This window comes from Mycteria americana, chromosome 2, assembly GCF_035582795.1.
Source record: "Mycteria americana isolate JAX WOST 10 ecotype Jacksonville Zoo and Gardens chromosome 2, USCA_MyAme_1.0, whole genome shotgun sequence".
Lineage (NCBI taxonomy): Eukaryota > Metazoa > Chordata > Aves > Ciconiiformes > Ciconiidae > Mycteria > Mycteria americana.
Genome location: NC_134366.1, coordinates 8829269 through 8843913, shown reverse-complemented (window position 1 = coordinate 8843913; position 14645 = coordinate 8829269).

The window sequence follows — 14645 nt, the reverse complement described above, 5'->3', positions numbered from 1 at the left end:
CCTACCTACATACTCTGTTCTCGAATGTTCACTAACGAAGAAGAAAAAATTTACATCAAATGGCAGAATTTGCAGGTCTGCTTGCACCCAGAAGACCCCATCCAGCTCCTCCAGCCACTGAGCAGGGTCCATGCAGCAGGTGAATACCCTCTGTGCTGCCTTCCATAACCAGCCTTGCTCATGAAGCTTACAAAGCAGAGCTGTATCATCTTCCCTGCAGAGGAGTTCTGTGCCACCCAATGAGTCCCGAAATCTCAAATTTCAGGAAACATGGGATTCAGGACATCCAGGACGGGACCTCCATGCAGTTGTACTTCAGCACAGAGGGGCTAGTTGGGAATGATTAAAAAAAACCCAACCCCTAAATCACAGAAACTCCTTACTCAGCAGAGCTGTCCTCTGTGCAGTTACAGCTCCTGATCTGAGGAGTTTTGGCTGGTTTCTGCCTTCAGATACATTCCCCAGTGCAACCAGAATTTGTCCAGCCTAAGAAACCACAGCACAAAGTTCCCACAGAGACTGAGTGGCTGGGACCTAGAAGACATGAATTACTGGGACAAATGCCAAGCTTTGACTTCTCCTAAGGAGATTCAGATATCAAAAGCTGATGAGGTTGACGCCCCTCAACCTTGAGGGAAGCCTCCCTGGTCAGAGCAATTAGTGGGCTCTCCACTGGTACAGTGGTCCTCCTTTTCCACCTACCCAGCATTCAAATATCCAAATGCTTTTTTTCTTTGTTTGTTCTTTTTAAAAAAAGATTTCTTCCCAAACACAAGCAGCTGACTCTCCTCTGCCTGCTTTGGAGGTGCTGCCCCTGAGATGAACTGTAGAGCCATGGGCACATTTATTTATCATACACCTTTCACCACTGATCATTTGTTGCCTACCCCATTTTCCCAGGGACTTACTTTAACTCCAAAATTGATGGTGAAATAAATAGACAAATAAATCAGCCAGCCAGAAATATCTCCCCTTCTATTACCCGATGCTCTAAGATATGCTGGTTTCCTCCTCATCTCCAAATTTAGTCTTGACTGGTGGGCAGCTCAGATAATATTCAATCTTCATGCCTCTTTCAGGTTATCTGTATATAAAACTATCATGACAAAAAAGCAACCTGCTGGCTCTGGAAAACTATAGTGCTATTGGAAAGAGCTTTTTTAGCTTCAGGGCTTTTCACCATAACCTTCCAGCACACCAGGGTGTGGATACACAACTTCGTAGCAAAAATACCCGAGCTTTGTCAGCACAACAGCTCTCAGCATGGCTTTCTGGTTCACACTCCTGCTGGGGGCTCCAAGGAAGACTACAGGAGAGCTGTAAAAGGAGCCCTACAAATTGTCATCAGCTGTTCGTAATGTTATTGGCACTGCCACAGATAGTGACAATATTGCCCCACTGTGCTGGATGGTGCTTTTTCAGTACCAATAAAATCTGGACACAGGGTCAGAACAAAGATCTACTGAGCATTGTCCGGTCAGCCATTGATTTTCTTTTTGGAACTAATATATGTTTGACATAGCATTTCTGGTAGTAAAACAGAACCTGGCAGACCAAAAAATGATGAGCAAGGATAGAAATTTGAATTGGCATGATGAGGCCAATAAACCTTCATTACAAGCCCATCCAACAGAGGAAAACAACAAATGAGAAATGACATAAAAAATGAGACAAATCTTCAGCCAGCCCAAGTCAACACAACTCTGTTCAGGTCAGAGAACTTACACTGATTTATATTAGATGAGCATCTGGCCTCATATACCTTATGATTCAATACAGGCAGAATTAGCTTTCATGGGTATGACCTCATAACTCTGGGATCACCCTTGTAGAGCTGATGTCAAAATACAGTCTGTCACAGATGTATGTGTTTGTTACTATTATTAAAAGCAAAAAAACAAATGGGCCCCAAAATCCCACTAAATGCTTAGAAATAGGATGCAGCATAATTTCATGCCTTGACTACAAGTGGCTGCATCCACGCTAAAAGCATTCAGTAAATACGTGGCAGGAAGCCTGACTGGCAGAGAAAGAGCAGGAGCTGCAGCCCCTCGGGGGCTATTCCCTGGCTGTGAATAATACAGCTTGCTGGAGACCCCAGCCCTTGCTAGAAACAAGCTGTCAGAGGGAAAAGAGCAGATCGGTTCATGCAGATGGCTACTGTCAATCAGTTGTTAGTTTATTCCTGATGTTCAGAATTATTCCCACTGCAGAAACTTTTCATCCAAAGGAAAAAAAAACCTATTCAAAAGTAGCACTGTATAGAGTCCTTTTTAAAAGGAACAACTCTTAACAAAATAATTCAGGGAACAGTTCACATCGCAAAGGTGACTGACTGAAAAGATGACACAAAATATATAGTCTTGAGGATGAAGTGTGTATGTGTTATATCATGTAATGGAAAACTTCCTTGGGAATAACAAGAACCTAACTTCTCTAGCTGGTCATAAAGTCAGTGATGTAATTTTGCAATCCAGTAGAGGGCAAACTTAGCCTATATATGCTCAAAGTGTTCCTAAGACAGTCAACGGCAGATGTTCAGACATGTTTATCTTTCATTTGATAACCTAGAAAGATATGTAGCAACCTACAACACCAGAACTTATAAGATGAAACAGCATCAATCATACCTATCATTCAGTGACTCTTCAGCCAAATCAATATTCATTACAAAATCAACAAACTAATAAGAAACAATATACATTTTGAATATTTTCCATTAATGTACTGTTTTATCCCATTAATTCCAATATTTCATTAATCAGTAATTACACACCTATTTTCTGGAGGTTGCCCACATATATAACAGAGAAATGAAGAATTCACCTCCCTGCTCTTAATAATACATATCAGCACACCTGCTTCAAGCACTTTGGTTTTCACTTAGCTGCTGTCTAAAAATGAAGCATCTGCTTGAAATGTGGGGTTCTGGGTTATATGAAGGAACACAAGCGTTTTTGGATAACGTTTTCTTGAAGAACCTCTTGCCTCTAGCACAAAATTATGCTGCTGTTATTGGCCATGCACCGTGGCCACAACCTTCCCAGCAATACTTTACATGGTCCTGGCCAGGTGCATTGAATAGGCCAATTTTTGCTTTTAAAAGACTGTTTTACGTGTGAGCCCTGGTCCTCTCACAGAACTAATGGCTCACAACCAACAGGTGGAAGTGCAAGAAGTTAAAATCCAGCTCAAACAACTCTCTCTCTATAGGATGAGCAGCAAAATTATCACCCAGTGGTCATGCTTATTCCTGTTGGAAACCTGAAGGAGACTGATGACCAACGCCTATTCCCCATGCCCCCACAACAAGCTTATCCCCCTAGGAAAAGGTGTGGGGACATCATCACTCAAAGTGACTGAAGTAAGAAGGGGTTCTGCTCACTCTTTCCATCACCCAATATACTTACCTGTATGAGATATGGAGGCCAAGAGGCAACTAATAATTCCTTACACAGTGACTTTTTATGATGGTAGAGCCAAAGGAATGAGAGCTGCACTGCAGTAGGCACCATCCATATGTGACAGTGGCTCCTCAAGGAAGCTCAGCTGAACTCACTCCCGAAACAGGCCCATGGCTCAAGAGACTTGACTTTTACTTACAAATCTGCCACTGGCCTGGTGGGTAACCTTGCGCAAAAGACCTTCTCCATTACTAAAATGAGGTAAAACCACAGCCTGTATAAAGTGCTTAGATGAAAAGCACCATCATGGCTGAATACTGGGAAATATCACTATTACAGTGAGCAGTCTTGCTCATTACAGCCTCCCTCTTGCAAAAAGCTGAGCAACCTAAGACCATAAGACCAGCCAAGCATTTATGCATATACTTTGACCTACTGTGACTATTGCGATGCTAAAAGTTCAGCACATTATTAAACACCCTCCTGGGCTGGAGCCAGTGTGCTCAATAGGACCCAACTTTCTGTTGGCTCTTTAGGAGCCATTAATGATATCCTCTCTCAGAAGACCCTTAGCTTCTCTAAGACCTTTAGGGAGCCAATGATGGGATACACACACGTATGTAAAGCACACATACAAACATGCACAAACACACTATTTACAACTCAAGTAAATCCCCCTAGAGCAGTCAATGAGGCTAGTGTAGGAAAGTCCACCTGAAGAGCTCATTTCTGCAAGAACAAACCCAACACATCCAGTTTCAGCTGTGATGCTCTTTCAGCAAATCCATCTCATCATCTGCCCAGCTGGTGCCTCTCCAGCTCTAAGTGAGCCATGTGCCATTAATTAACCTCTCACATCATTGATCTTGTCAGGGGCACCAACCTGTCTGTCTGAATCTGCCATTTAATCCATCAGCACCTTAAACTGACACCACTAAGAGTTACGTCCTCTTCCTTCCCCAAAGCTTATAGCAGCTGCCTTGCCTCATGTCTCCCACAAAACAGATGCTTTCCTCTGACGATGGCTGGTATGGGCATTAAAAAAAGAAAGGGGGCCACAAAGGAAAAAAAGAGAGAAAGAAAGGTAAGCAGCACAAATATTGGGCTGAGCTAAGTCTATTTTTCCCTTTTCATAAAAGGAAAAGGCTGCCGCAGGACTCAGAATCAGCCTAGTTTTCTTCTTTGCCCTTTGAGTGTGAAGTCTAGCTGAGAAGAAATGTCTAATGAGCAAGTTAACTACCTGGAAGCAGACATGGCCCAATATCTACCTATATGCTCTCCATTTTGAAAATGTATATAATGGAGTCAAAACTCTCCATCCCAGAAGAAATGTGGCAGCAGAGCAGTAGCTACACAGTAACAGCAAGGTACTCCAGGTTTCAGTTTTACTCTCACAGTGATACCTACCACCTCTTACAGCCTCTGTTGATACACAAGTTAAGGTTACAATCCACTTTTCCACAAAAAAGCCTCAAGTTTGGCCTCTGCTGCCTGTCCCCCTTATAACCACAAATGCTTCCCTGCGTTTTGGATTTTCCAGTGCCTTCCTCCACTGTGGGTGAGTTTTCTGCAGAACAAAGGACCTCAAAACCTCTTATTTTTACATGTTTTATGTGTAGAAATAAAAAGAAGTAAGGCTTCACTCATGTTTCACTGTGTGTAGGCAGATTACAGAAGATGTGGCTCTAAGAGAGATGCTGTATTCACTACTAAGCCACTGGTGAATGCAGGTCACAGGTAGCATCATAAAGGGAAAGGACCAAGAAAAGGTCCTGTGCAAGGAGAGCAGCAGACACTATCAGGCAAACATCCTCATGTGTCTGCTGAGGGTTGTGCCATTCCTGCAGGATGTGGCTGAACCTGATCAGTTAAGACCAGAGGCAACATTGGTCAGAAACAAAAGTCCTCATAGCCAGAAACTGGACCAATGGGCCTAACCAGTACAGCCAACAGTATTTTTCTCATGAAGAAAACGGAATTCCCCTAGTAATATGAATTCCTAGAGATGCTAGCTGTTATATACTGCTAGTGCCTGGGCTTTATGCAACATCAAAGAGAATAATATTTTTGGTTTCATATATGCACTGAAAAAAAAAAAAACTTAGATGGGGTTTGTGCAACTTAACATAGTTTTCTTATGAAGCAGAAGTTTGCTTTTTTTCTTTTTTTAACTTGAGTCCGTTTAATCCTTCCTGTGCCTCAAACCATTCTAGACAACCATCTCAACCCTCTTCTAGTTTGCTGTATTATTTTACATACATAAGCAATTTTTTTTGTTGTAAAAACTATGGTCAAGGGAGCTAATACTGAGGAATTAGAAACTCATTTTAATATTAGCCTAAGTTAGCAAAGATCCCACTTTAGTAACATCAGAGCACTTCTCAGGCAGTCACGTGGAAGCTCTCCATGAAGACCACCAGCCATATAAATCACTGCAGACTTCTCTGTCAATCTCAGCAGAAAAGCTTACCTACCCACAGATGTTAACTTGGCCCATCATTGGTGAAGAGGCTCCACATCAGGCACCACACACCAAAGAACATCCAACTGCCCCGTCACATCTCCTCGGGACACCATGGTTTCACTGGTGAACCCAAGAACACTGTTTCTCCTAGGGATGTCTGTTTTACTTCTGATGTTGGGTGAGATGAAATGCTCATCATAGTACCAACTTCTCAAGCTGAAAGTACTATGCTAGAAACTAAGGAAAGTACAACCTCAGAACAGAGGAAGGTATGATGGAAGTCTCTCCCTTAGGAGCGAGACACACAGCCTAACACACCATTTTTACAGTCATTTTTCAAAGGTGACTTTTCCAGCATTAAGAGGCTGGGGATATTTCACTGTCAAAGATCTTAACATGTTAATACATTTATTTCATTTATGTACTTCAGAGACACACATGACAGCATGATGCCTTCCAAGAAGGCAAGTGCAAGATGAATAAGACAGCTATTATAGTGAATTCTGGCTGTGAATTTAATTCTTGTTTGACACAGGCACACTTGCTGAAGTCTGTGCCAGAGATGCATGTTTAAGCAGGGCACTAAATCAATATTTAGTATAATTTTGAAAGATGTCTGAGCACAGCCTGGGAACCAAGGCAACACTTGATGCATAACCATCAGTGAAATACAGGGCTCTAAAACTTTCCAGATAATAAACTGCTCGCAGGGTGCTGGATGGCAAAGACAGCTAAATCCACATTGTGAGTACCCAGACCTGGGTAGTCCCATTCCAGCCTTCCCTGCTGCGGTCTCAGCTACAAAACTTGTGTGCCACAATAATTCTTTTTTTTGTTGTTGTTGTTAAAGGTAGTGTCTGATAGCCTGTGATTCATCTAAGCTCCTTCAGCATGCCTTCCCCCAGTCTTTGTACCCTTGCTTCTTAGAGACAGTCTTTGAACCGCCTTTTCCAAAACCCTCTGCTGTCCTCCACACAATGAATCATCTCCTGGAGAAAGGCATATCTGTATCTGCCAAGCCAGTTTTTGGTACTCAGTGACATCTGGATGAACCCTCTGGTGCCAAAGGCTGTCTGAGCAGGACTGATCTGGATCATTCGGTAATAAAATCAAAATCTAGGGAAGCTGCATTCCCCATGCAGCATAAGAAATACGGAGAAGGGGCTCACTGCAAGTTTATTGCTGGAAGTAGGAAATTCTGAATTTGAAATACAAATTGACCATCTAAATTTCTCACCAGTACAAAACTCTAAAGGAAACAAAAAGCCCATCACAATACAGGAAAGTTCCAAGTCCAAAGCATTTTAATTAAATACTAAATATAAATAGATACACAATGAAAAGCAATATGAACAATGTTTTGACTGACAGTATGACAGTTGAAACAAAATTAATCAAAACAGTAAAGTAAAAATTAAATATTTCATATATGTAAATGAAACAAAGCTGACACAATTCATTTACATTCATTCTCCATTTAAAATTGTATCAAAACTGAAACCAATTTGTTCCTGCAAAATGTGTCTACTTTGATTAAGCTGCATTTCCTGATGGTTGTTAAATTTGAAATGTTTTTGATCATCTCTAATTGAGAGACCTCTTAAAATCTAGGAACTGCTCAAAACAGAAGGGAAGTATTTTAGATGAGAAATAGAGATGTGACTAGATGCTGGGTATGTGAAATGGCCATTTGATGATGGCATGTGTCAGGAATATGAAGAGAGAAAGGAATAACACATGATTTCAGAAATTTTTGTGAAATACTGTGTCTGCCTTCTCACTAGCTCCTACACATTAAACGATCTCCCACACCTGAAGCACCGGGTTTTAAGTCCCTTCGAGAGTCCTACTTCACCAGTGAGGCCCATAAATGTCACATTTCTTAGTATAAAGAGAAAAGCATGCAGAGAGTTTGTGTAACTGAATTAATAAATCTGTGTTAACACCTTTTCTGCATCTCCCAAAGCATTTCAGCTGTATGCATCTTCTAGGCTCTGACTCTTCAAAGGCTTTCACAGTTGCTTAACCTGAAGCAGATGAACATATATCTCTAAATGTTACATGTATTTTTAAAAGACATGTATTCTTGCAGTAGTGAAGCATCAGAATACAAACTCCCTGAAACTGTTTTCATATGTATCTCATACGCTGCTGTCAACATGTTCGATTCCTGCCCTAAAACAAACCCTGCGTGATAACTACAATCCTAAATAACAAAGTTTCAGAACATGATTTTGGGAGCATGTGAAAGCATGAAAGAGAACTAGATCTGTGTGACAAAAGATGAAGGCAGTCTCCAGGCTTGGATTTACTCAAGGGACCAAAGTGACCTCCATGCCCCATGTGACCCTTTGCTGGCACACCACATGTCCCAAGCTGCATGACACATCTTTTTCACAGCTTCTCAACCTTTCTGAGCAGAGGGCAGTGCTCAGGCCACCAACCTGTGCACCAGGACAGGAGGAAACCTGCAGTGTTAGCTGTAATGAGACAGCGTGCTGCAAAACTACATAGCAGCTCCTTCTCCAGCATACATTGCACATGAAGAAGGGCTAGAAAGGGGAAACATCCTTTCAAAGAGTTTGCTGAAGAGTCATGTGGCCACACAAATGCACAGGTTCCCCCACTCTCCCCTTTGTGTCTACCCCAGGCACTAAAAAGAAACCAACGGCCTGAAAAAGTGCCTGGGAGGAGAAAACATCAGCCACAAGTGGCAAGAAACCCCCTACTATTAGATGCAGATAGTGGGGGAAAGCAACGTATAAACTTTCTAGAGCATGGAATGGGTTTTCTTTTGTGTTTGAAATAAGCTCAGAATTTTATAAATGCTACCAAAAATAAGAAATACTTATTTTTCTAAGAGATACCTCATCTACTGCAGGTATCATTTCCTATTTTTGATGCAGATTATTTTTCCTTTATTGAACTTTGAATAGAGATGACTACTATTATTATAAATTATTTGTATTTGTCATCACACACATAGAGGTGAAACAACTTTAAACAAGACCAGGTGCTGAGGAGAATGATGAGGACGATCACGCCAACACAAGAGCCTGTGTTACGAGAAGAGACAAGCTTGTCTTTTTCAACCTAGTAAAACAAAAGCTCAGAGGGGATATGAATGTTGTCTATAAATACATCAAGGAATACAACAAGAGAGGAAGGAGAGCTATTTAAGCTAAAGGACAACATTGGCACAAGAACAAATGGATATAAACTGGCCACGAATAAATTGAGGCTGAAAACTAGAAGAACATTTCAAAGCAACAGAGAAGTGAGGCTCTTGAACAATTTCCCAGTGGGACTAATGGTAGAACAAATTAAGTCATTTGCTAAGATGGATCAGCTAATTAGTTTATGAAAGGGTTTATCTGACAGAGGCTGGCTATGGCAGGGGGCTGGCCCCAACCCCAGATGTCCTTTACAGCCCCATGTTCCTAGGTAATTTGAGGTGTTAATTCAGTTCCTTATTGAATGGTATATCATGATGGCTCCTAAATCCAAAATTATTTTTTTTTCTTGAGTGATTCCATTATGCAGTGCCACTGACGTGCACGTTACTTTCCAAACACCAAGAAAAGGTCTCTGCATGGAGGAGTTATATTTTAAGACACACACAACAGAGCTCATTAGCACAAGCAAAGTGGTGTGGTGCGAAGATGCTTAGAGTATAGGAAATGGAAGTGAAAGACAAAGGTAAACCAAGGCAAGAGCACCATCCTTGTCAAAGTGCACGGCCTTTTTTGAGGGAAGCAAACCATGGCATTTCCTTACAACTCTTAATCTTAACATTTCCTTCTTACTTCATCTTTTTATACACCAAGCATTCAGTGTTTCAATGAGATTTAAACAAAATTGTGAAGTAAGGTGGTTCATAAATTTCCGAGTGAAGGAGATGGAGGTAGGTGGCACTCTGGAGGACAGGAGCTGTTCTTGATTACTCATTTCTGGCTGTTCATCACTTCCAGCTACCTGAGAAGGCAGCTTTTCTCCTGCTTCTCACTTTGGTGACATCTTTTCTTGGTACCCTGGCTGCACTGGCCTTTGCCTTGATGAGTGCTGATGCGTTTGGGAAGTGTACATAGAAGAGCACAACTACAACTATTCCCTGAACTTCTCATCCCACCTATTAATAGATTTTCTTGTAACTTTATTATTATTATTATTTTAAGGAATGGAAACACACTTTGGTCACTTGAATGACTACTTTACAAAAATGTGAGCATGGTGAACTGAAATGACTCATTTCCCAGACCATTTTCCAATGCAAAGCATTTTATGAGGCAGGCAGGTTTGCTGAGAAATCTGGGAGAGAAGGACTGCTCTTTTACATGCTCTGAAATGCCCAAGACAGTCCTTCCCTCAGGATGCTGCCTCTGCCTGTTTCCAGGGTTTGGGGGGAGAAGGCTGAGGTTTTTTGGCTGGGTTTTTGTTTTCATTGGGGTTTTGTTTGGTTGGTTTTTTTTAAAGGTAAGTGTCTCTCAGAGGGAATTGAAAATGCACCTTGTGTGACTTAATGGACTACCAAAAAATGTTTGCAACAAACGTGGTGTTTAAGGGCAGAAGACAATTGCACTTAAAGAACAGGGTTATTCTGGGGCAAGGATGGTCTCTTGTCTAAATGTCACTCTGGTACTTACTTTTGTCTTTGAAAAGTGAAATTGTATAATTGAAAACTCCCTGCAGTGTTGTGTTTTCTGTTTGAAGTTTTTATATAGTGGTTTTTGTTTGGGATTGCGTGGTTGTTTTTTTTTTTAATGTGGATCACTTGACGGTGAACTTCACTGTTTCTGGTCAAACTGTGAAATAGCAGGTTCTTCCCTTAAAGGATACATGTGAAGGATATAATCTTTCTCTCAGCCAACTGCCTACTCATAATGTCCAACTAACTAAAAAGGCAACTATCAGTTTTAAAAGCACCATTAAACATCCTGCATGGATCATTTGGAGGATGACCCCATCATGATCTCAGCCCAGGACATTTTGTGCCTACTGAGCTGTAAGTAGGAGGGCAGTCTGGAGACAAAGACTGAAGGACAGGACATCAAAACTCATTCCTATTTCCTTCTGTGCCTTTTAGTGTCCAGTAGTCAGTGGCAATCCTGCCAACCTTTCCCCAGGCACTCAACTCCCTGGCATCCAGTTTGTGCATCAAGCGCAACATTGTCTTCTGCATCAACCCACGGTGATGCACAAAGCTATGCAAAATACATGGCTTAGAACTGCTTGTTTCATTACCAGTTTGCATAGTTATATCTATGCAAAAAGATAAAATAACCCACTGAACTTGGTCTCCTGTCTGGAGGCCAAGCAGTATAGTTGCATCCATCCAGCTGAAGTCCCTTGTTCCTCCAAAACAGGGAGCATATGCTGACAGAGCACTGGGAAAGGTCTTTAGCCTCTGCTACGGCTGGAGCTGTGCCCGAGCACTTCTGGGGATAGCGACAGATGAAAACTGTGCCAGCAACTCTGTTAACAGACTAACAGTATGGACAGCCACAAGCAGCTGTCAGGCCCTGCCCTGGCCCTCTTTAGTTCACTAGCACAGATAGACTCAATACATCAGACGTTTCGGAGGGAAGAAGTGGGACTTCTGTAGTCATACAGTGCTTTCGTAACAGAATGGGTAAGACTAACAATGATATCATAGGCTTTTTTTTTTTTTTTTTTTTAAGAAAAACCCTCAGAAGGGAAAACGTTGGTCTTAATCCAAAGACCTCTAAGGACAACAGAAGGAGACTCACAACAGCTTCAGTGGGCTTGTGTTAGGCTCTACAGACTCATAGAATGGGAGAGAAAGTAATGCCATGGGTTAGAAACTAGTTAAAAATAAAACAGCAAGAATACATTGCACTTTTCAACATAGTAAGGACAGGAAGAGGTTTTTCCTAAGATCTCTCTTTATAGATTTTGGGTGTAATATGTTCTCAGAAGTGGCAACACTTGCAAGCAGGAGAAATAGGTGTAGTCAGGCTAGGAAGCTCTGAAAGAAACTGTATTTACATGTTAACAAGGCAAATGACAGGATGATTAGATCAAATCTAGTATTTTGTCAAATGACCCCTATGTATAAGGCAAAATTTGACAAAATTATGTAACTTTGCCTATTTCGATTTGGGTGGCAAGCTAATGCAGCATGTAAAAATAAGCACATATAAAAAGCATTAACCATAAAGGACAGATCATCAACTACTGTAAATTGCTCCTAAAACCAGTAGACCTAAATTAATTTAGGTTACTTTGGCTACAACGTTGTGACAGCAGTGATGCCAAAAAATCTGAAAGCAATCATCAATGAATTCGAACTCCCACAGCATGAAAGGGCACTTACAAAACAGGATTGCTCCACAGAGAGAAGAATTACCAATAGTCTTATCTATGAAAAACCATACAATATTGGTATATTCAACCCCCCCAAAAAATGAATTAGTGGGGTAGCACTGTATGTAAAAGGTTTTGCAAATAGATTAAGCTCCTGAATCCATACGGACCATATGCTATTGGAATATTAAAATACCAGTATGGTTCTACTCTCTCACTGTAAGGTAAGGACAAGTTATACTGAGGACATAACTTTTGAGATGGACAAATGAACTAAAGAGACCAAGTTTTCTGAACAGGGCAGCAACTACTTCAACTATATGCACATAAATGATCAAACAGTAAAAAACGCATAAGGAACAAATTCTTGATGCTGTAGGTGAATGGATTCTGAAACAGCCACGTTTAGATAATGCCAAAGCGTAAGCTGTTTTTCCACTTATGTTCAAGTAACACAGTGACTGGTGCATGAAATGAATGAAGCTCAGTTGTTACACTAGGAGCTATCACCTGATTTACAAGTTCAACAATACTGGGAGACAAAAGACAGCAATACTGAAGATGGAAATCTAGGTAAGAACTAGGAAAAACATCAGAAACCAATTATAGAAGTTTTAAGGTCAAAACCAAAGAAATTAAAAGTTCTTTTTGATCCAAGAGCTTAGACAATCTTTGATGTTTTGTTTTGGTGGATCACAGTCAGATATTTCCCTGATATAATTCTGCTTATTCACAGAAAAAAATTCACAATTTTTTTTTTCCTGCAACACAGTGGGAAGGCAATGTCCTGAAATACAATTCAAAGGAATAGTTTTCTGCTCACAATACTGAACCTCCCTTTTTGACAAAAACCTTTATGAAAGAATCTGTTCTTTTGTTTTCACTGGGGCCATGCTGTAGTCCCTTCTCCTATTCTGTGCCTGCTTCTGGACACTGGACAGGCACTGCACCAGCAGCTATGCCCAGATTCCTGTGTCTGCATTCAGTCTATTTGCCTGACTGCTTACACCTTTCAGCCCTTGCTAAATCAGGATCCCACTCTGGCCAGCTTGGCTGCAAGGCGGGAAGCACGTACATCACCTGCAACGCGTTGTGTCACTCCCACAACGCAAACACATCCTTAGAAGGAGGTCCTCCACCACCAGCACAGCAGGACAGTGGCATCCAAAGCAAAGAAGAAGGAAGCAGAAAGGTATGAGAAAAGCTGTAGGGCTGAATGGCAAGGTTCACTAAGTTACTCACATTTAGCCGGTGTCCTTGCAAAAATGAACCTGGCTTGAACAAAGTCCATAGAAAGCAGCATAAACTACAGCCTGAAAGTCCATAATTATAACATCGTGATGGCTAAAATTAAATATGAAGGCTGATGTTGGCATTCATCTCATTTTCTCTGACACTCTAACCTCAGGCATCAATGTCAGATATGTCAATGGAGAGAAACGGGCATTTCCAGCAGTTTTCATCTAAATGTCTCAGCTGGTGATAAGCAGTCCTTGAGAGGTGTCTCTTTCTTCCTGAATATCATCCCTTCAGTGACTAGTTCACCCACAGAAATTAACTCTCGTGGCCCTCAGTTAGGAGAAAGGAATCACACCCCAAACAAGCAACGAAATCGGAAAAACCGAGATGCTTGTAGTGTTTCATATATTAACAGTGGGCATTTCTGGTAGCCACATAAAAAGCTAATCTTCATTTTAAGCTTGACTAGTTCCACCTAGCTATTTTAGCATTTCTTAGTTCCACACAGTATTGGAGCATGACTTAAAAAATTGGCAATAATAGCAAAATTCTTAATGGACTCTGTGGCCTTTTACCCACTTTTCTCTTTGCTGACAAAATGTCTTTTTGATGCAGGAATTTTCATGTTTTTAAGATGGCATCGATTTCCATTTTCTTTTTGCAGTTATGGGGTGGGTTGCTGGGGGAGCTCTTTGAAAAAACTGCCGAGATTTCACAGTGTACGAGATGGCCTTGTTACGTCTGGGTCGCACAGACTGGATATATGATACTGCAAAAATAATACCAAAGGATCATTTTCTCCTATAATGTCAAAGTTTTCAGTGATCAAGACTGCCAAAAAAGCATGATTACTTATCTTAATTACCTTTACACAAATCCTCTGTGTTCTTTTTTTTCCCCTATGCATGCCGATGCATTCCAATGCATTCCTGCCATTGTAAACCGATTTAAAAGTCAAGGGTTGCAGTACTTTGTGCAGAAATGACTTTTTTCCTCCTCAGTATTTACCTGCAGCTGTTGTCACATCAATCTTCCTTCAAAGTTTCAGTATCCCCTTCTGAGCATTTTTTTCAGCCTGGTGCAGGTTTCCGACACCCACTATTTCCTCCGTCTCTTGCAATTTTATGCATCTCATTCAGGTCTCCTCACATTCAGTTCTTTCACTCGTAATAGAAATGAATTTTTCCTTAAGCCGTCTTTTTAATACATATACT